General features: G+C 36.4%; 1 protein-coding gene across 3 annotated transcripts in view; it reads right to left on the bottom strand.

Moving 5' to 3' along the window:
* Window positions 1–22,566, bottom strand: part of LOC100471557 (cadherin-12) — a 1,012,668-nt gene that overhangs the window by 843,927 nt on the left and 146,175 nt on the right. The window contains exon 1 of one of the 3 annotated variants that reach the window (XM_034657065.1): window positions 7,095–7,199. The exons of the other annotated variants lie outside the window; for them this stretch is intronic. The gene's annotated coding sequence lies outside the window, so the exon portion shown is untranslated. Of the gene's footprint in view, window positions 1–7,094; window positions 7,200–22,566 lie in introns of those variants that run through there. 3 annotated transcript variants of the gene reach the window in all.

Below are 22,566 nucleotides of genomic sequence, written 5' to 3'. Positions count from 1 at the left end.
AGAGGGAAAGCATGAGCAAAGGGAGAGAGAGAGAGAATCCCAAGCAGACTTCACACAGGGCATGGAGCCCTATGTGGGGCTTGATCACACAACACTGAGATCATGACCTGAGCCAAAATCAAGAGTCAGACGCTTAACTGACTGTCCCACCTAGGTGCCCCAGCAATACAAATTTTTTATACCTTATTCATTTTTTCTATGATTTATTTTCTTCAGTTTTGTCTTCCAAATTCCATTTAATATTTCAGCTTTTCACTTAATGCAAGTTCTCTCATGCATAAGAGTGTTATATATCTCAATTAGAGAGTATATAAGGTTCAACTATTTTAATGCATCATAGTTTAGTTAGTCCTTCATCCATGGATAAATACTTGTTTTGAATATATTGCTACATAAACATTACTACAATGAGCATCTCTGTATATAAATTTTCATTACATTAAAGTTTCACTATTTGAATTATTGAGCCAAAAGTTATTGGCATTTTAAATGCTGTTCATAGGCATCAAACCCAGAGAAACCAAGGTTTTAATTTCTTTATAGCATTGTGGTCTCATTATAACCTCGGTGAATAGTGTTTTTCACCACTATTCTGAAAGGGGAAAAAAATTCCATTTTAATATCCCATTAGTGTCTGGAAAAAAAATGAATTTAAACAAGAACAAGACAGGCTCATTTCAAGAATATCTCCTAGGTCCAAGTAGCCAAGTGTAGATAGTCTTTTCTACAACCATAACATTTTTCTTCAGTATTATCCCATTTGCACCTACCACATATCTGGACCCTCACTTTGGATGCACCAGTGTGAACTGGTCTTTTACAATCTAATCACACCCACCCATGTTACACAGCAGAGTCCCTGAAGAAGACACAACATTAAACCTACTAAATATGCATAAATCCTGGCAAGTAAAACTCTGCAGGATCAGATTCATGTTGGACATACAGACTAACCATTACTATTCCTCAACTATGTTAATGTAATTATTTGTGCAAATTAAATTCTTCATAATTTTTTTCCTAAAATTCCACTGTGCAATACTAATAGGAAAGAAACATCTCTGAAATGATAGCTAACTATGATTACACTCTTATTTTCACATTTACCATGTCCTCCAAAGTCACTTTTTAGCCACTTTTGTATACTACCTCCCATCTATAGTCTAGATATTAAGTTCGTTGAAGAAATGGTGCATTTAAGTCTTTGTACCATCAGTGTCATTCTTGATCATTGAAACAATCAAACAAACATCAAGAAAAAATGCCATCACATTAAATGACCCTTCCAAAAAAATTACTGTTTTGTGAGGAAATTAAACTTTCTTGAAAATTTTATTGAAAAGAATTGGTTTCTCCATTATGACATGCAAAGTATTTTATTTATTTATTCAAGGCTCCAATGTGAAATATAATGCACCCATCCTTTCTAAAATGAAAACCCAGAACATTTGCTTTAATTTTGTATCCTCCGTTGTCTCCTATTTCATGTTAGAGCTTGTTTCTTCCAGGTTAAAATTAGTTATAAGTTTATTTTGGGGGTTAGCTTTAGACTGTAAAATACGTATGGCAGATGCTAAAACAAATAGTCTCAAAAAAAAAAAAAGCTCATCCAGGAAAACTGTAGTCACTGGGGAAATAATCTAGTCTTTTTCCAATTATTAGTCGGTGCTATAACATCGAATAAAGCCAATGCACTCTCAATAGAATGACTGGGAGATTGGAGCAAAATTATGTTGAGGTAGCTATGTTAGACGTGTTCACAACTAGTCTCCTGTAAACAAACACATCTGAGAGAGCAGTTGCAGAATATGCTATTCATTCAAAATAAAAATATTATCAAGGCCTATTCTCTCACTTTGTCATTTGAGTAGATTCACACAGTGTTTCATTTATGAAACTGATACATATGTACAATTCACTGCACACTAGGCACCGTGATGAGTAAGGGAGATACACAGTTAGTTCTGATACACAGGGCCCTTGCCTTCACAACATTCACTCAAAGCAAACACATGCACACTGACACGCACACACACGTAATTGTGAGTTAACTGCTGTTCTCAGATCCCTTCAGTTCTGCTGAGAAATTATTGTTGTGATTTGATAATGTAAGGGAGGTCAAAGATGCTTCTTTTGAGAAAGTATTGACCACAATGAGGTTAGAGAAATGTGTGAAAGGGACGGGAAATCATTTCTAGGCAAAGGGTACAGCTGTATAGGATGTGCAAAGTCACTGTGGCAGAAGGAAGTGTGATAGTTTTCAGGCCAGCATGGTTGTAGCACAGAGAGAATATGACCCAATATGTGGTGGAGGCCAGGGGTATGTGGCTGGAGTTAGATTAAATTTCATGATGCCATCCTCTATCAAAACCTATGCTAGGCTTATTTCTGAATTTAGTAAAGGACACTGACTAGAGATATTTAGGGTGACAAAAATATGTATCATAAATGTAGGACAAATTATTCTAAATGTAGAATATAGTTTGGTGTTATCAAAGAGAAGCAAAAGCATGAAATAATCCCAGGAGATTCCTGTTTATGACATTAAAAAAGGACTAGATCCTTCAGAAATGGAAATATAAAAACATCTAGAAATTCTGTATAAATATGTTTACAAAACGAATTTGCAAGAAATTCCAGGAGATCCTCACAACACAAGTGAAGCAGGCAGAGAGGAAGCTGATGTGCATCCTGCCATTTCCACTGCTGCCACTCTGGCCGCTCACCTGTGCTCAGAATCAAGGGCCTTGGACTCTTGGCCAGAAGAGGAGAGGGAGAAATCTTTGGCATCAGCAAGAGGCAGCTTCAATTGAGACGGAACCACAAAGAGGGGTGCTCAACTATGAAAAGGTGGGTAGGGGATGATTTTCTGTCCAACAAAGGAGAAATCAAGAAAGCTGGTCAGCCTCTGCCTTTTATCACAAAGGCATAAGTCATACCATATGGAAGGCACTTCAACACAATACAGCAGCCCAGGTTCCTGGCAATTCTGAACTAAAATACTAACTCTGGATTGTTTAAACCTAGACTGTTACATGAAAGAGAAATAATATTCCATCTAATTTATATTATTTTGTGTCCGTTTCATAGTCAAGTTTATTTCCTAATCAGTACAGAACTCAAATTGATTTCAAAAATACAGAATGTCTACCTCAGAAACCCTCAAGCTCCTAGTTTTCACTTTGAGAAGTTAGTATGTTTCATACTAAATATATTCTGCATTTGAGTAAAGAGAAATAAAATACATTTAGGTTTATTTAAAGCAAGGATTGACTTTCCAAACATTTTTTATTCATCACAAGGAATAAAATTATCTTTCCACACATGTGCTGTTCAGATTCTAACACAGGAAAAAGGACACTGTCAGCCAGAGGAGCTAAGATGGTAAGGACTGTGGACAACTGAGCTACACAAAGATTTTTGGAATAAGATTTCTACTTAGGATCAATAAGTTGATTTTTGTGAAATTCCACCCTAATGTTATTTATCTCAGCCTTTGGGGGTTAGGGTTCTTATCTGATTTTATATATATATATATATATATATATAGTGTAATAATGGCCTTTTTCTGACTTCAGGTGCAATCAAACATTAAAAATTTGCAAAAGAGGAAACATAGTCAGGAATGGTGCAGGCAATTCACACTTTCCCATCACAGAATAAGAGAATTTCTAAATTTTACCTCATAATTAACTGGATTTTTGCCTTTTCTAGTTGACAACCTTACTGGAGAGGACATCGTACTTGGGGTTAAAAAAGCTATGCCTATTCGGATTCTGCTCTTAGCCTCATAACAAAACAAGACAAACAAAACAAAATCAAATTCATGATAACCTCACAGGATTGTTGTGATGATTAAAAATTATAGTATATTTGAAAGTCACTGGCACAATTAAAAATGAATAACCCATCAAAAAGTGGAAATTTTATTGGAATGGAATAATTCATCAAGAAGTGGAAATATTATTTATTTGTTATTTTTTTCTTTTTAAGATTTTATTTATTTGTTTGGCAGATAGCAAGAGAGCACAAGCAGAGGGAGCGGCAGAGGGAGAGGAAGAAGCAAGCTCCCCGCCGAGCAGGGAGCCTTACGCAGGGCTTGATCTCAGGACCCAGGGATCATGACCTGAGCCAAAAGCAGACACTTAACCGACTGAGCCACCCAGGCACCCCTATTCATTTGTTATTATTATTATTTCTTTAATATCTACTTGGTCACTATCCATGAATGTCTTGTGTCAATTAGACTCTTATTACAAAAAATTAAGGGTTTTCATCCTAAAATGCTTGCTTCTCCGTTAGAGCATCACACAGTATTCTTTATCCTAGTATTTTTCCAAACAACTATTTGTAAAATTAAAATCCAGGAGAAAAAATGAATGATAAAGAACAAAATTTCAGGGGTGCCTGGGTGGCTTAGTCGGTTGAGCATCTGCCTTCAGCTCAGGTCGTGATCTTAGAGTCCTGGAATCAAGTCCCACGTCAGGCTTCCTACTCAGCGGGGAGTCTGCTTCTCTGCCCCTCCACGGTTGGTGCTTTCTCTCTCTCTCTCTCTCTCTCTCTCTCTCTCTCTCATTCTCAAATAAATGAATAAAATCTTTAAAAAAAGAGAGAACAAAACTTTAATAAAGGAGAAAATAATCAATATAAACATATGCTATAGTGTCATATGAAATACGATAGGGAAGTCTGCACTGGAGTCTAGACAACAAACCATGGCGGAAAATTAACTGGTTAAACAAAACAGCAAGGAGTTAATATGAAATCACAGAATGTGCAAATGGTCCTACAGGGTTTGCCATTCCATATGCAACCTGACAATATTTGAAAAGGTTTAACATCACCCTGAAAAAAAACAAAACGAAACAAAACAAAACACAGACTTCAAAAGGGTTTGTCCTCTTTAAGAAACAAAATTCATCCTTAGGGGGAAAAATATATAGTTACTTGTTTTCAAGTGTGTTAAATGTCTTGCATTTAAGTTCTGTAAGTTTGCATTCAATTTCTGTAAATTCGCTAATAAGCAGACTTTGTTATAAATCATTAAAATAATATGTAAATCTGACACTATGTTTAGAATAAAGAATTCCCAGTAAATGAATTTGTACTAAGTGAAATATGGGATTTACCATATACATATTCTTAGAGGATGTTTTTAATTGGTTTTCCCAAACAATTTGTCAACTTATTCAATTCTTCAGGGAAACATAAAAAATGTTTGTGACATAATACAGGAAAAATTAATAGTTGGTTGACTTTCTTTTCTTAAACACTTGAACTGAGTATGTTGATGGAACAAAAATAACTTCCACTCTCTGGAAGGAAAACTTGAGAGCCATTCATCGCAAAACCAAATCCATAAACTAAGGCTTAATTTAACTTGCAATTGTTGAATAGAAAGCTACTATTTAAGGTCCACATTTTCTAATATTCATTATTATGCAGGACTTTTGGGTTCAAATTACGTTTTATTACATAAATTTTGTATGTACATCACCTATGTCTATGTCTCCAACAGTATTTTAACCTAGATCACTTCAAGCTGAGCAATGCTCAGTAAAAGATGCTAGGCTATTATTATCTTGACAACAATGCATCCATTCTCCCCCATGAGATCTGGGTGGGTTAGACATTTTATAAAGGTGAATACAATTATGTTTTTAAAAAATGTTTGACATAAAATGAGATGACAATGGCACCCGGGTGGCTCAGCTGGCTAAGCATCCAACTCTTCATTTTGGCTCAGATCATGATCTCAGAGTCATGAGATCAAGCCCTGCATCAGGCTCTGTGCTGGGCCTGAAGCCTGCTTAAGATTCTCTCTTTCCCTCTTCCTCTCCCCCTCCCTGTTACCTGCCTCTAAAAAAAAGAAAAAAAAAAAAAGATGTCAAACCTTTATGTCCAAAATTTCATATATTCATTTGCCCTGATTGTTTGATTAGAGTTGCATACTTTATTTTTTCCTTTTAATGTTATTAAAAATATAAAATACATTTTACAAGTTTCTCAGGATCACAACTCATTATTATTATTATTATTATTATTATTATTATTATTATTATTATTATTATTTGTTTTAACCAACCAAAGACCTTTGGGCAACTAATCTAGATGCTCCTGGATCATTTGATATGATAACCTGGTGAAAATTTCCATGGTTCTGTCCTCACCTCACTGTTTACATTCCTCCCCTTTTAAAATCAGTATGGTATAAAAATCAGTAATGTTTTAGATTGATTCCTTTGTAGCAGATGCTGCTCTAAAAGTTTTTAACATATATATTATCTTAATCCTTACAATAACTCTATTAACTACTATTAAAGGCCCCTTTATATAGATGCAAACATTAAGAAATAATGATGTTATGTTTTCAATGTCACAAAGCTAGTAAGAGGTGGAACTAGGATTTACAAAAAAGGAAATTATGACTCTCCGGAAATCATTTTCCCAATAGATAAGTAATATACTATCTCTTCTATATTAAACAGACCCTTGGAAGAAATGGATATTGTAGAATGTAAATAAACATTTGGAACCCCACATATAAGCTCCCTTTAAAATGTCTATTAAATTCAACTGAATAATTTACAATCTTCTTTGTAATGAGCTTCATGACTGTGCCTTGGGTTGTCTACAAGAGGACACTGTGCTCATTTGGCTCCTATCAGAGCAGAATAGTCCTGATCCCCAACACTGGATCCAAATCTCTGCTCCATAACTTAGTCATCATATGAATGTAGGCTAGTTCTTTAGGCCCTTTGCCTTAGTTTCCTCACGTGTAAGATGATAATAATAACAACTGTCTCACAGCCCTATGAGACTGAACTGACATATGGAAAGTGCTTGGAAAAACTGCCTAACACACAATATCCACTCTGTAAGTATTTTCAATTAATCATACGCTAGGGAATAAGATTGTGGCTGTATCACGACAGGTAGGTAGGTAGGTAGACAGACAGACAGGAAATGGAAAAGGGTGTGTGTATGTGTATGCACATGTACTGTCAGTCATACCATTTCAATCCATTACTCAGTCATACAGCATACTCCTGCTACGTCTTATGTAACCCAGAAGTCATGTTATGTATCCTGACCTTTAAAACCCCAATTCTGGGGCGTCCGGGTGGTTCAGTCGTTAAGTGTCTGTCTTCGGCTCAGGGCGTGAGCCTGGTGGTGTTCTGGGATCGAGCCCCACATCAAGCTCCTCTGCTGGGGGCCTGCTTCTTCCTCTCCCACTCTCCCTGCTGTGTTTCCTCTCTCACTGGCTGTCTATCTCTCTGTCAAATGAATAAATAAAATCTTTAAAAAAATAAAATAAAATAAAATAAAATAAAATAAAATAAAATAAAATAAAATAAAATAAAATAAAATAAAACCCCGATTCTAGACATCTCATGGCTTCGGCAATTCTAACGCCATGACCAGCATATCTTCAAGTTTGGAAGTGTACAATCTTCTCATTCTCATGTGTGGCTGGAAGTCAGTATTCTTATCCATTAATTTAATGCTGGGACCAACTTACCTTATTGCTGTTGCCCTGTTCCACTTCATCTGCCCTATTCTACTTTATCCTGGAACAAAATCCAATCTTTCTACCTCAACAACCCAATTGCCTCACTAATAATTTTATATTACATATGACTACTTCTAAAATGCCCTGATCTGATCTTTCAGCTGGAGAACTAGCACTCATACAGTAGTTGGTTTTCCTTTCTGCTGCTCTCCTACCCCCTAGACTTTTTTCTGTTCTAATGCAGAGCAGTTTACACTCCCAATTCTAACTAGGCCATCAATTGACCCATGTCCTCAGAGCCCAAGCTTTCTTGCCAAAAGATTCATTAGGGCACCTCCTGGACAGAGTAGCCCCAGCAAAGTGGGAGAGTTTTTCACTGGCTAGCAGGACTGAGTGTATCACAGGAACAGAATATCTGCGCACAAGGAAAGAATCTCTCTCCTCATTTGATCGTGAGCCCTTTCCGCATATTACTGGTATACAGTTGTGGTACTGATATATTTCTGAATAAAATGAATAAACTCTGTTATCTGATGACAGATCACGAGGAGCCCAATTAGACCTTTTTGTTAAATATGGATAGGAAAGAAGGAGAAGGAAGAGGTGGGAAAAAAAGAAAAAAAAGTTTAATGTTAACTTAAAACTGGGATAATTCATAAACTTTTAAATGGCCCTGCCCTAGTGAAGAACTCATTACCACCACACCATACATTTAACAGCTAATTTATCCCAATAGGCCCACCCAATTTTGCAATAATATTTTAAATCAGATGTTCTCTGGTAATCATATTTAGATCCATTTATTCCAGGAAACCTGTTCCAAAAAAGGATTCAGGCCAAAATGATTTATTTTCCATACTATATGGAATCAAACTCTTGGGTTTTACCTGAAATTTTTTGAGTACTTGAACAGATTCAAAGTACATTTTGAGGTGGAATGCTGGCCCTACCCACTAGCTGTTGGGAAGTCTATTTCATGCATGCAAGATGTAAATTTCTGTTTGGGCAAAGTACAAGTGATGTTTCCAAACTTTTGGTTACTGTAACATTACCTCTGCTATCCAGTACATCTGTTATCTAGAGCATTATATTCCTTCTCAGTCATCAACACAGGCACCCAGGGTTTTTCAAAAATTAAGCCTTAAGGGATGCCTGGGTGGCTCAGTCGGTTAAGCATGTGCCTTCGGCTCAGGTCATGATCCTGGGTCCTGGGATTGAACCACACATTGAGCTCTCTGCTCAGCGGAAAGCCTGCTTCTCCCTTTACCTGCTGCTCTCCCTCCTTGTGCTCTCTCTCTCTCCTCTGTCAAATAAATAAGTAAAATCTTAAAAAAAAAATTAAGCCTTAAAATCACAGTATTATTTCAGACATCTGATATTAATTGGTAAATCTAAGGATCTTGTTAATTACCTTTTCACAGTTTCTCTGAAAAATAATTTGATATTACCTCAGCTGCCTAAGCATGATTTCATGAATTATAATCTGATAGCACTTGGCTGACTGAAGAACAATGTAAATGGATTCCATGCAAAGAATGCATCTGCATCCCTGCGAGAAACCTATTTGAAAGTATTGGTTATCTCCCTTGCTCCCAGATTCATCAGTCCCTTATTGTGTTGAGACTCTAAGCCAAACACTGTGATTGATGCTGGAGCCCATGGAAAAGGATAAGAGAGAGTGCCTGTCTCTCAGAGTTCAAAACAGAGCACAGAACCTGACTCATTAAAATAGATCGGACTCAATGGACCACACCGAGATAACTGAAGAGTAGGAGTGAAAACCGAGGTAGTATCAAAATCAGAGGGAAGAGAGTAGCGGAGCCTTTACTGATGGACGGGTGAAGGGTAGAATGTGGATGCAGGTAACTGGAATACATGCTCTAAAAATAAAAGGGTGTGCAAATGTGACCCAAAGCAACTGTCAAGTTTAGAAATGAGAGGCAGATAAATAATGTAGGAAAAAAATGTTTTTCAGAATTCATTTCTTGGAGAGGTGCTACCTTTGTTTGGAATAAACATTTGGATTATTTGCCAAGGTGTGTGCAGAGCGGGCAGGAAGGGGCTACAATTCTATTGTTCTAAGGAGACCTGCTTGCTACAAGGCTTCATGTTGTTGCTGGGTGTTTGCAACTTGAGAACCACTTCCTGCTCTGCCCTGCACGGTACTCTAATATTCGTCTAAGTTAGAACTTTCTGTTTGAATGTTAATATTGTTCCTGGTCATGACTAAAAATGAGTCTCTATATCCACTGAGAAAAGATAAGCATATTCCTTAGATGGAATTCTTTTTAAATTGAGAGAGTTTTCTATCATGTGGGCTTTTCATAAATCATGTGTATGTTTAATTCACAGCAGAGCCCTAGACACCAAAAATGCATTCACTTTCTGACTGCATCCTGCATTTTAAGAATGGCCATTGTGGTTAATCCATGTTTACTAGATACACATTTATTGTGAAAACTGCTCAAATTCATCAAGTACTCAATTTCCATTTCATAAGATGATCATCAGTTTAGATCTTTAGAAAGAAATACCCCGTAATAGAATGTAGATTAAAGGAAGCTATATTGTGCTTTGTCCTGAAAAAATAAATTGGTAAATACTTAGTCTAAAAATCATACCACTCTTGTGGCATCTGGGTGGCTCAATCAATTAAGCACCCAACTTTTGATTTGGCTCACGTCATGATCTCTGGGTTGTGAGATCGAAACCCACATCCAGCTCTGAGCTGGGCACGAAGCCTGCTTAAGATTCTCTCACTCCCTCTCCTTCTACACCCCTCCTCAAAAAAGAAATCATCCTTTCTACCCACCCCCCCACACACACACTCTCACCTCTACAGATGGAAGTGAGAGTTCTAGTATTTTGTGGACGGTAAGCACTTTACACAGATGTGGAGTAAAATGCCCTGGAAATTCTAGTGCTACTTTTACTGGGAACAGAAGAGAGATGCTTCTGTTGCAGTAGGTTACACCTCACTGGATTTTTTGTTCAAGGAATTAAAATTAAGTTTTTTAAAAGGCATTATAAATATTAGTTTTTTTTAGGTTAAATTCACGGGACATTGTGTAGTGCCAAACGTTGGCCCTCCATTACTCAGAGGTGATCTCTAGACTCCTGGATAGGAGTCTGGCCAGAAAGGAATGTCTTCGTTTTACTAGAACTTTGGCTTCCAGACAGTCTTAACAATGTAAATCATGACAGGGAATTTTAAGGTCTAAAGATCTTAGCCGAAACTTTTGGGAGAAGCTGGAAGGTGAAGGTCTGCCAAGAAGGCAGTGTGTGACCACGCTCCAGTTAACACTCTAGGCACCAATGCCTCTGATTGGTGGTACTTCACATATTGTCACATATCATGACTGGAAAGAGGTAAAAGCTCCTATGACCCTGCAGAGAATGACTGGAAGCTCCAAGTTTGCACCCCTTCTAGGTCCTGTCTTCTAAGTCTATGCCCTTGGCTGAATTTAATTTGTATCTTTTCCCCAAATGAAGTGTGAACATATAGGTTTTTCACCAAGTTCTGTAAGTCCTTCTAGTGAATTATCAAACCTGAGGGTGGTTAGGAGGGACTCTCAAATTCATATTCAGCTGATATAAAGCAAGAATGACCCTGAGGCCCCCAAACTTACAGCTGGTATCCAAAATGAGGGCAGTCTTGGGGAACTAGGATCATAAAATTTCCTCCCTATGGACCACGATTTCTGGATTTGCTTTGCCTAGTGCAGGAGGAGGCAAGGCATTACAGCCTTTCTTAAGGCGAGGTGTACAATACAGGGAAAAGGAGAAAATTTTATATTTCCTAAAATACTATTTTCACTCTTCCTCTTTAAAGGCTTAGCCGACTCTACATGGTTTGCAACAAGATCTGAGGTTCTTCCCTCCCCTATTTATTGGCTCTATGACCTTGAACTTGCTACTCAGTCTCTCTTAGACTTAGCTTTCATATCCTCGTTCTTACAGGGGCTATATTAGCATATATTTCAAATAACTTTGGGGAGGATTAAATGGTATAGAGCCTATCAACATATTCGTTTTAATACTCCTGTCAAGTTTAAGAAATGAGGTCTCCCATTCTGAAAAGACACCTTTTCTGATTGAGACCTTACTTTACCTCTTCTCTCTTTGGGATTGGAAGAAATAGCTACAGATTTTGAACTTTCTCCAGATGGAATAATAGGGAGAGAGAAGTCTAAATAAGTAGTTCTTACCCAAAACATTCCTACACCTGGTACTTCTAATGGCCATTTTTCTTGTTAAAATACAAAATGAAAATAAATACAATATACTTAGAGATATTGTGTGTAATATTAATTCAGAAAATGTCCATCCTGAGAACAAATTTAGATACTTAAAACATTAAAAAATCTCAGAGTTGTTTCAAATTAAATAGAGGTACTTTTAATAATAAAACAATTAAATGACTTTCTTCTGGGAAAATATATTATCATTACACAACCTTTGATGTCATAATGAAACTTTCATATATACCAATATTCCTGTGAACCATTTAAAATACACACCTACATACCCAATGTAACAACAAAATGACTGTCTTTCTCAGGTCCAATTTTTTATTTGATTTCACAACTTTGCATATACCATTACTCTAACCCAGAAAACCTTTCCTCCTCTATATCTGCAAAGTTATTTCCCAGTCTTTATAATGACCCTTAATTTCAGCCCTTCTTCAATCCTAAAATACAAATTTTTTGACATTAATGTGTCGAAAACCAAGAGACATCATATTTTTAAACCGTACTTTGACGATCTACGTCCCTCTCGCTGCCCCATGAGGGTAGCAACTCCATCCTCTGTATTTCTCCCAGCCCTCTGCAGACTTTTGACTTCAGCATTTTTGTTCTCCATCCAATAATCTGTTTGCGTGTGTATTTCCTATAATGGACAGCAGGCTCCTTGAGTGCTAGAGCTTCCTCTTAAGAGAAACTGGTTTCATATCATCTCTTCTACAACACAAAAGACACTGGGGCATGCAGTACGTGTGTGCCTTCTCCTCATGTGCTGCTGCCCAAGCACTAGAATTTATTAAAAAATGAATGGAATGAAATGGAATAAGGTGAAGTAAAATAAAGTAAAATAAAATAATTATCTTTGTGCCACCACCAAAGTGGCTTTTCCATGGACAGGTTTTCCGTGGCATATGTCTGTCCTCCTTTGCCTTTTGATTATACCCTCAAGTGTCTCCTCTCACCTTTATGACACTATTGTAATATATATTACAGAACACACTAGATTGGGCCATACTTATTCATTTGTTTGTCTTCTGCACTGTGAGCTCCTAGAAATGACGAACACATCTCAGGCACCCCTGTAACCCCAGCAACAACCACATTGCCTGGCATATAGGCATCATTCTTTTTTTTTTTTTTTAAGATTTTATTATTTATTCGACAGAGATAGAGAGACAGCCAGCGAGAGAGGGAACACAAGCAGGGGGAGAGGGAGAGGAAGAAGCAGACTCACGGCAGAGGAGCCTGATGTGGGGCTCGATCCCATAACGCCGGGATCATGCCCTGAGCCGAAGGCAGATGCTTAACCGCTATGCCACCCAGGCGCCCCATATAGTCAGCATCATTCTGTCTTAAGAAAATGACGTGAAACATAAAGACTTAAGAGTGGGTGGTGGTCTCACCTTCAAACTAGGTTCAACTCCATCTCTTGCAGAGTCATATAATGAAGCTATTTATTGTACAACAGCTCTTTATTTTAAAGTCCAGGGTCTTACTGCATAATGAGGTTTCTTTAAATGTGTACAGTCAAAATACACAAGGACGTGCCCTTATGTTTTTTATTGTAACTACTAAAAATAGGGCATAATGTAATAAATCCCAAGCCAGGGAAGAATCAAGAGCCTGCAATCGATTTAAGTATTCACAAATTCAAGTGAAACATATAAATTTTGCAGTTAAATTAGGTAAAATAAATCCACCCAGATGTCTTGCCAAATATGAATACACATAGCTGCTGTCTTTAGCTCCTTCATACATATGTCCCCTCGAAGCAGATGTATATCCATATTCACTCAGGAAATAGTGTGTGCTTGCATATCAAGTATGAAAGAAGAATGAGTGTACAGATGAAAATAACTGCTCTCTACGGGAAAACTCTTAAATTGATGCTAGATTTGCGTTTCTGCCCATATGTGTTTACGTACCTTGAGTCGTAGCTGAGCAAAGTGTATAATTCTGATGTTTCTATTCCTGTTGCATCATTCTGGCATAGAGTTATTGTAAAATATCACCCTAAATGAAGCTGAATTTCACTGGGGGCATCCCTTAAATATAGCTTGTAAACACTGAAAAGCACTTCGTGTTTGAGGGGCAATATAATTCAACATATCTTTATAATAACTTGGAGGAAGATCAGAAAAATATAATGCTACTGTAAAGAAGATAATTGCTAATTCTTTCCTCTAAAATGTTTATAAGGCATTCATTTTATAGCCTTTTTCCTTATTACAAATGTAAGGCATGCTCACTGCAGAAAATCTCGAAAATTTACAGAAGTACAAAAGGTAGAAAGGTGTTGGAAGAGAAAAAAGAAACTCACACGTGCCCCACACTCCTTATGTATGTATTACACTGCATTACAAGTTGAGGATAGAAAGTCACTTTTACTGCATTATAGGTCTATGTGTTTTCTTATAAGGTGCCCAAAATAATAGAAGGAAGAGGATTAATTAGAAGTTTAATCTTGGGGCACCTGGGTGGCTCAGATCATGATCCTAGGGTACTGGGATCCAGCCAGATTCAGGCTTCCTGCTCAGTGGGGAGCCTGCTTCTCCCTCTCCTGCTCCCCTTGCTTGTGCTCTCTCTCTCTTTCCCTCTGTCAAATAAATAAAATCTTTAAAAAAAAATTTTAATCTTAAATTGGGTCTAGGCACGCCTGGGTGGTTCAGTGGTTGAGCTTTTGCCTTCGGTTCAGGTCATGGTCTCAGGGCCCTTGGATCCAGCCCCAGGTAGGGCTCCCTGCTCAGTGGGGGAGTTTGCTTTCCCCTCTCCCTCTGTTCACCCCACCCTTCCCCCAACTCCTGGCTCATGCTTGCTCGCTCTCTCTCTCTCTCTCTCAAATAAATAAAATCTTTAAAAAATAAATAAATAAATAAACTAGGGTCAAATAGTGAATAGAAAAAAACATCTATGAGAATACTGAATATAAAACAGTTCAGTCCAGTGCTAAGAGAAAAGATGTCTGTGAAGTCCCCATGGACAGGTAAGACAAAAAATGCCCCTCATCCTAGACAGAGATCTACAACTTCAGGACACTCCCTGACACAATTATGGTTCTTGAAGCCCAGTGCCTTTAAAATCTTCACTGTTGATTCTCAGCCTAGAGGCATCAACTTGACGAAAACATAGTTTGTTTTTCTCTCATTTTCTTTTTTGTGATGTATTTGGGTAATTACAAGTGGGAAAGGGGAAGGAGGGAAGTGATTTTAGGGATAATTTCCTTTGGCTTTTCAAAGTACAGTTTCTGAAAATGAAAACTGACAGAGAAGAAATATAATAAGCATACAGTCAGTTCATAGGGTGAGGACAATAAAACACAAGCATTCAACATACCATGTTTGGGGACCATTTCTAAGCTCTTCACGTCTATTTTCTCCTCTAGTCTCACAATAGGGGGATCAGTATGTGCTACTATTTTCTCCGTTTTACAGCTGAGCGAACTGAGGCACAGAAACTTATGTAAATTCCTTGGCATCGCATAGGCAGCAACTGCCAAAGACAGACTGTGAACTCAGGCGCTCTGCAATTGGGGTCTGAATTCATAACCACTGTAATGGAGAGTTTAGAGTTATCCACTGTTAATATATCACATTTCCCTCCACAGATTCATATTTTGATGTCACAACAAATTTTTCAAAATATAATTTTAAATGTCTGCTTAACATTCTATCTTTTAGGGATATTATGGCTCACCTAATCAATCATTCCTCTTTTTTAGACTGTTTCCCTTTTCTTGCTATCATGAATTCAGCTGTGATAATGCTACAAAAAAAAATCTTATTACTGTAATGACTTTGAACTTAAAAATTTTTTCTATACATTTTTCATTATTTCTGATATAATTTTACCAATTTTAATTTCATCAGGATGCTTTGAGAAGACTCAGCTCATCGCCTTCTCAGTAATATAAAATACTACCAACTTAATTTTAGCCTGTTAGGATCCTGTGATCTTTAAGGCAATTTTTATGAGACATATATCACTTTTTTTATTGTTTCTATGAAATGCTATAGTAAGACAGAAAAGAAATTCCAGATTTGAACATAATTCGTAGTTGTATGACATCACATATGAACTCTTTCTGAGATCCAATTTTCTCACCTCCCTAATAGGTCTACAGCTTGCACCCTCTAATTTAGTGGCTTATGGTAAAATAAATAAATAAATAATAAGTAAATAAATAATATGTGAACATGCTCTGTCAACTGCAAAGTGCTATCCAAACTTACACTATTGGCTGTTGATTCCATGAGGAACAGACGAATTACATTTTTTACTGAGGGACAGGAAGCTGAAAACTGTTTACTACAGCACTAAAATTAAGGTAGCTCATTGTTTTATCCTTGGCACTGATCTATTTTCTGAAGTGATATGCAAAGTTTCTAATTCCTGTTTCCAAAGAATAGGACATTGATAGATGTATATTCTTATAGGGTCATGAGATGGATAGCAGAAACAAAACATAAAGATCCACAGATTTTGATTTTCTCTCTCTCTTTTCTAGAAAGGTGGGGGGAAGGGGCAGAGGAGACTGCCCAGTGCAGAGCCTGACATGGGGCTCAATCTCACAACCCTGAGATCATGACCTGAGCCAAAATTAAGAGTCAGACGCTTAACTGACTGAACCACCTAAGTGCCCCAAATTCTGATTCTCTTTTAAAGCATAAAGATATATAACATGTGGTCGTTTTAGAAATGATTTTTTTTTCATTTTTATTTTTCAGTAGACTTTAATTTTTTAGAGCAGTTTTAGGTTAGCAGTAAAATTGAGCATACAGAAAGTTGCACTCATGCAACATTGTTACCCGAAGTCTGTGAGTCATCCCAGATCTTTCAGTAAGGCTCACTCTCAGTGGTGTGTATTCTATGGGTGTTGACAAATGTAAATGACGTGTACCTGCCATTATAGCATCATATAGAATAGTTTCATTTCCCTAAACATCCTCTGTGTGGCCTATTAAGCACTCCTTCCTGGCTCAACCCTGGCAACTATTATTGCTTTTACAATCTTCATAGTTTTGCTTTTTCCAGAATGACATATACTTGCAGTTCTATAGCATGTTGTTTTTTTTTTTTTCAGATCAGCTGCTTTCACTTAATAACATACATTTAAAGTTCTTCGATGCCTTCATGACTTGATAGCATTTTTTTTTTTAGTTATAAAATATCACTCAATTGTCTAGACATACCACAGTTTATGTATTCATTCACCTATTAAAGGATATCCTGGTTACTTCCAGGTTATGGCAATTATGAATAAAACTGCTGTAAACATCCATATGCATGTTTTTGTGTGGATCTATGTTCAACTCATTTGGGCAAATAACAAGGAGGACCACTGCTAGATCTTATGGTAAGAGTGTGTTTCGTTTTGTAAACTGCAAACTGTCTTGCAAATTGGCCGTGCCATTTTACAATCCCACCAGCAGTGACTCAGAGTTCCTGTTGCTCCACATTGTCACCAGCATTTGGTGGTCTCAGTGCTTTTGTGTTTTGGCCATTCTATTAGATGTGTAGTGATATCTGAATGTACAACAGAGAACACTTCAAAGCTTATTTCAATACAATTGAACAGATTCTTGGAGAGATGGAGGATACGCTTCCTCCCAGAACAACAAAGAATTTCAGACCTTCATTCTAGAAGCAATACAAACAGGGCCTATAGTGATTGCTGAAACAATAGACTATGCATTCATATAAAAATTCCACCAATTTTTATTCATTGTCTTATTTTATAAAGTCTTATTATATTAAAAATAAATAACATTATGAGAATAGACATTTCTTTAGCATTCTCAAAGTATTTTTTAGGTATCATTTAACTAATTATTATAATAAAATGAAATGAATAAATGGGAGAGGTTATCACCATTCTGCATCTAAGAACATGTCTCTTGTTTATTAGACAGATTATGAACAGCAGTTTTCCATTTGCATCATTATCAGGGGTGTTACTAAGAAATAAGATGAAACTTCCAAAATAGAAAACTAAATGAACAGATCGTGAACAGGTCTTTCATAAATGTTTCCATTCAGTACTAAGTAAAATTACACAAAACATTAAGGAGAACATCAATTGCTTATATTATTTGACTGTTGACCAGTCTGTTTTTGTACATATTTTTCTTGATTAAATATTTTTGAAAGATTTGGAAGATTCAGATTTTAAGTCCTATTTATCATTTATTATTAGGTAAAAAAGAAGGTAGTGCAAGTTAATTCATTTGGAACTATAACTCATCCTGCCAGAGAAGATAGTGAAATTAAAACACTATTTACTGCATCCATAACTTATATATTATTTTCTGTGTATATTATTTATATGACATTATTTATCCAGTCAATATTCATTTAGATCTACCCACATATTTACCATTTAATGCCTTGTCACTGCTTTGAGTATCTTTGGAATCTAGTGTTCCTTTAAAACAGTAATATAATGTTTATCTGACTTTATGATTATTTAAGTTTGTGTCCCCTAGTAATAAATTCCTTTTTGTTTTTTCTGAAAATGCATTTATTTTTGCTTTTATCCTTAGAGGGTATTTTAGATAGGTAGAGAATTTTAGGTGGTTGGGTTTTTTCATTTCGTCACACTGAAGATGTTCAATGGTCTTATGGTTTTTTGTTTCTTGTTAGAAGTCATTTCTCAATGGTTCATCTGAATGTAGCGTATCATTTTTCTTATGCAGTTCTTTAGTATCTTTTACTTTTGTTTTCTGCATTTTTATACTGCAAGTAGTAGTTGTATAGTTATGAATTTCCTTGACTTTTGTCCTGTTGAAAAATTGAAGTTTTTGAATCTCTAAATTACTGTTTCATTCATATCTAATAAATCTCAGTCATGATCTCTTCATACAGTTACTGCCCCATTTGTTTTCTCCTTATGAGATTCCAAATAAATATGTAAGTTCCTTTAATTCTACTTTCAATATAGTTTTTATCTCTTGTGAATTTTATCTTTTTACCTCGTGCTTCTTTGATACAGAACTTCCTCACCATTAATTCTCTCTTTATCTTCTCCACCCTACTTATAATGCCACTGATTGGATTCTTAATTTTAGTCATTGCACTTTTTTTAGTTCTAGTAATTCTATTTAATACTTTTATTATTCTCTTTGGAAATTCTGCTATGCAACTTTTTTATATTTTCTAGTTCTCTGCCAAAGTTTTCAACCTTTTATCTTTTGAGTACAGTAAGGTAGATAAAGTCTAGATGATTCTATTCATCAAGAAATTCTCTTGGTCTCTTTTGATTGTCCTATTTCTTTATGTTGTCATTCATATTGTCTTATCTTCTCAACTGCTTTATTAATTTTTACCTCAGGCTAGATATTTTATTCATAAAACTGTTTGCAGTAATATCTTGAGGACTAGCATAACATTAAATTATCCCAGAGAAGTTTTGTGTTTGCTTCTCCTGGGCATCTGCAGGCAGCAGCTATCTGGGATCAACTTAAAACAGGGTTTATGGACTGCAGGATTATTAGCATTTGGGGACAGATAAATATTTGTTGTGGGAGGCTCTTTCCTGTACTGTAGGAGACTGGATAGTCTCCCTGGTCTCTGCTCATTAGAAAGCAATATCATCCCCTTGCCCTAGTTGTGACAACCATAATATCTCCAGACATTGCCAAATGTCCCTTGGGAAAAAAACAAGAACAAAAACAAAAAACTGCCAACAGTTAAGATCTACTGACTTAACCCAATTTTAGAGAATGAGATGCCTTGGTACACTCAAATTGATTAAAGAAAGCTATAGTAGAATTAACATGATGACTCTTTTACTTATTCCAGTCTTAAACCTAAGGTATAGTTCCTCAGTCCCCCCCCCAACCAAAATTTAAATTTTTACTGGAGTCCCTCAATCATGGTAGGATCCAGGCTCTACCAACACTTTCCTTAGGATGTAGGTGTTACTGCATTGCTTCGTCTCAGTCTCTTCTTCTAGATTAGTAAATGTGCCCAAGGTAGGGGAGCCTGTGTGGCTCAGTCTGTTAAGTGTTTGACTCTTGATTTCAGCTCAGGTACTGATCTCAGGGTCATGGGATCAAGCCCCACATTGGGCTCCTCACTCAGCAGGGAGTCTGCTGAAAACTCTCTCTCTCTCTCCTTTAGCCCTTCCCCCACTAAAATAAATAAATCTTTTAAAAAGTATGGTCAAGATAAAAGCATACTGGGATAGTGGACTGCTTCTCTAAAATTTAGACAAGCAGTTTCTCATCACTGTGTTAGCTCTCTGTATTAATGTTCTATCACTGTTGCAACAATTCATCACACACTTAGCACCTTAAAAATACAGACTTATTCTCCCACAGTTTCTATGAGTCAGAAGTTGGGAGACGGTACGAATCTCATAAACTCAAAATCAAAGTGTTGTCAAGGCTCTGGTTCTCAGTCTCAGGATCCTTTGCAAACTCAGTGGTTATTGATAGAGGTCATTTTCTTTTCATACCTCTCACATGGTCCCCTGGGCTTCAAGCCAGCGAAGGCCCGATGAATTGTCTTTGTGTTTCAAATCTCTATGTCTTCTGCGTCTGCAGAAGGGCTAACATTAGGGCTCATATGGTGAAATTGTACCGCTAGACAATCCCCCTATTTTAAAGTCAATATTTGGTAACCTTAATTACATCCTAATTATGTCCGTTTTACCTAAACAAATGCATAGGTATGATATCTCTCATATGGACAATCCCAGGGACCAGGGTGTGGAAGCACCTTGGGGGCTACAATTTTGCCACACTCATCAATGACTTCAGGAATATTTTTTTTTCTCTTTAGTATTTTCCTCATTTTTCTAGTTCTCCTCAACTGAAGCACTTGGCTGCACTTACGCTGCCACTACTAAAAGCAGAATTCCTTTTGGTAAAGTTTTTGTTCAGTACTTTAAAAGTTTCTCTGACAATTTTCTCCATTTGACCAGTATAGGGGATCAGACTGTCAGTTTGTGTAATAGGCTAGTATGGTTCAAATCTCAGGTTTTCACTTACCCTTCTATGACTTTCTACAAAGTTTCTCATTTCTTTATGACTCACTTTTGACATCTATTAACTTGAAACATTACCTAAAATACTGAATTTTTGTGAGAATTAGATGAAGATACATAAAGTCACTTTGAATGCTAAAACATGTATAATAAATGTTAATTTTCAGAATGTTCATTTTTATTATTAAACTTGAGAAAAATATATTTATATTTAAAAAATGCAGATAAGTGTAAAGCAGCCTACTCATCTATATTTTAGTCCCCAAAGAACACACATCTTTAGAAATAGTGGACCTCATTTTATATTGCCTATATTAATCCAAAGGATAAGTTATAACCAGGTGTTTAAATAAAAAGCACACATGTGCATGCACGCGCACACACACACCAATATTATACCTTTCTATCATTCTTTGGCCTTGATTATTCTTAAAACTCTGGAATAGATATTTAGAAAATCATTATCCTAAATGAGACAAACTGTCTTGTCCTGAGATTGGTTTTTGATGAGCTATGTACTTTTTTGCCAGTCTATAAAAATATTTTTATAAAAATGTTTCAGCAGTAGGCATAAAACAATGTAAGAAAAATTAGTCTTAGCTGCACAGCTACATAAACAGGATATGACTGCAGATTTTAAGGCAAACCATGTTGAACATGTTTGAATTCAAGTTGAAATATGATGTTTCAGTACATTCACACCAATTCTCAAAGAAGAGTGTCACACATAATTATAAAGAACTCAGAAAAAAAGCACAAAAGGCCATCTGTGAGATCCGAACAAAGCTGTTGAAAATACTTCGTTCACCTTACAGTTAGGAATTCTAAAGTTTAAGTATTTGGTGTTTAGATGAGTGGGAATTCACACTGGGGGGGAAAGTCACTGGGAAAAATCAAATGTAGAAAGGATATAATATTGGCCATCTGAAAGTTTTCCATTAGAATTGAAGTAACTTCTTCCTCTTACACATAAAAATAATTCCCTATAGGAAAAAATACACTAATATAGACACGGATAAAAATTAAACACAGAAGAAATAGCAGTCACTAAAAATTATTTTCTCATATATGTGTAGTCAAATTCTTCACTTTTTATTGGTCATTTCACAATTAAAATATTGAAGAGATATTGGTGCTAAGAACGGGGAAGCTGTTTTCTCCAGAATCAAGTGTTCTCACCTCCTCCCCAGGTATGTGTAGTTTCCTTCCTCCTCTACGTCATTTCATCAAGAGCAACCCTTAAGTTTCGTAAGCATCCCTGTGGTTCATAAACATTGCCACAACTGAGGATCCTTCAGAGATATTTTAAAAATTCTATGCCTGGCTTCACTACACACTAATTAATCAGAATCCTTGGAAATAAGACCCAGTCATCAATATTTTTAAAACTCCACAAGTGATCCTCATGAGAAACCAAGTTTGAGAACCAGTGTTTTCCAAGCTATTGTAGGCCAAATGTAGTTGGTATCTGAAAGTCAAGTCTATTTAAAATATGGGGATAAAACACAAAAATAAATATGGATGTTACAAATTATGAAATCAGTAAGCATCTTATTGTCATTAAAATATTAGGATTTCAATGGTTAACTAGACCTCTGGGGGTGATCACTTTCTAATATCCACAGATGTTGAATTATAATGTTGTACACCTGAAACTTACTTAATAACAATTTTTTTTAATGTCCTATATGTCTTCTAGGCAGGAATCCAGTCCATGGCAGCCTGGTGCGTAACTGATTTGAGCACCTGTATGTGTCTTACATAGCTGTTGTAATACACATAGCGATTCCAAAAAAAATCCTTCTGTTGCTCATGAAGGT

Source organism: Ailuropoda melanoleuca, chromosome 3, assembly GCF_002007445.2.
Source record: "Ailuropoda melanoleuca isolate Jingjing chromosome 3, ASM200744v2, whole genome shotgun sequence".
In the NCBI taxonomy this organism is placed as follows: domain Eukaryota; kingdom Metazoa; phylum Chordata; class Mammalia; order Carnivora; family Ursidae; genus Ailuropoda; species Ailuropoda melanoleuca.
The sequence above is the reverse complement of the archived record's forward strand: the minus strand, read 5'-3'. Positions and strand labels throughout refer to the sequence as shown.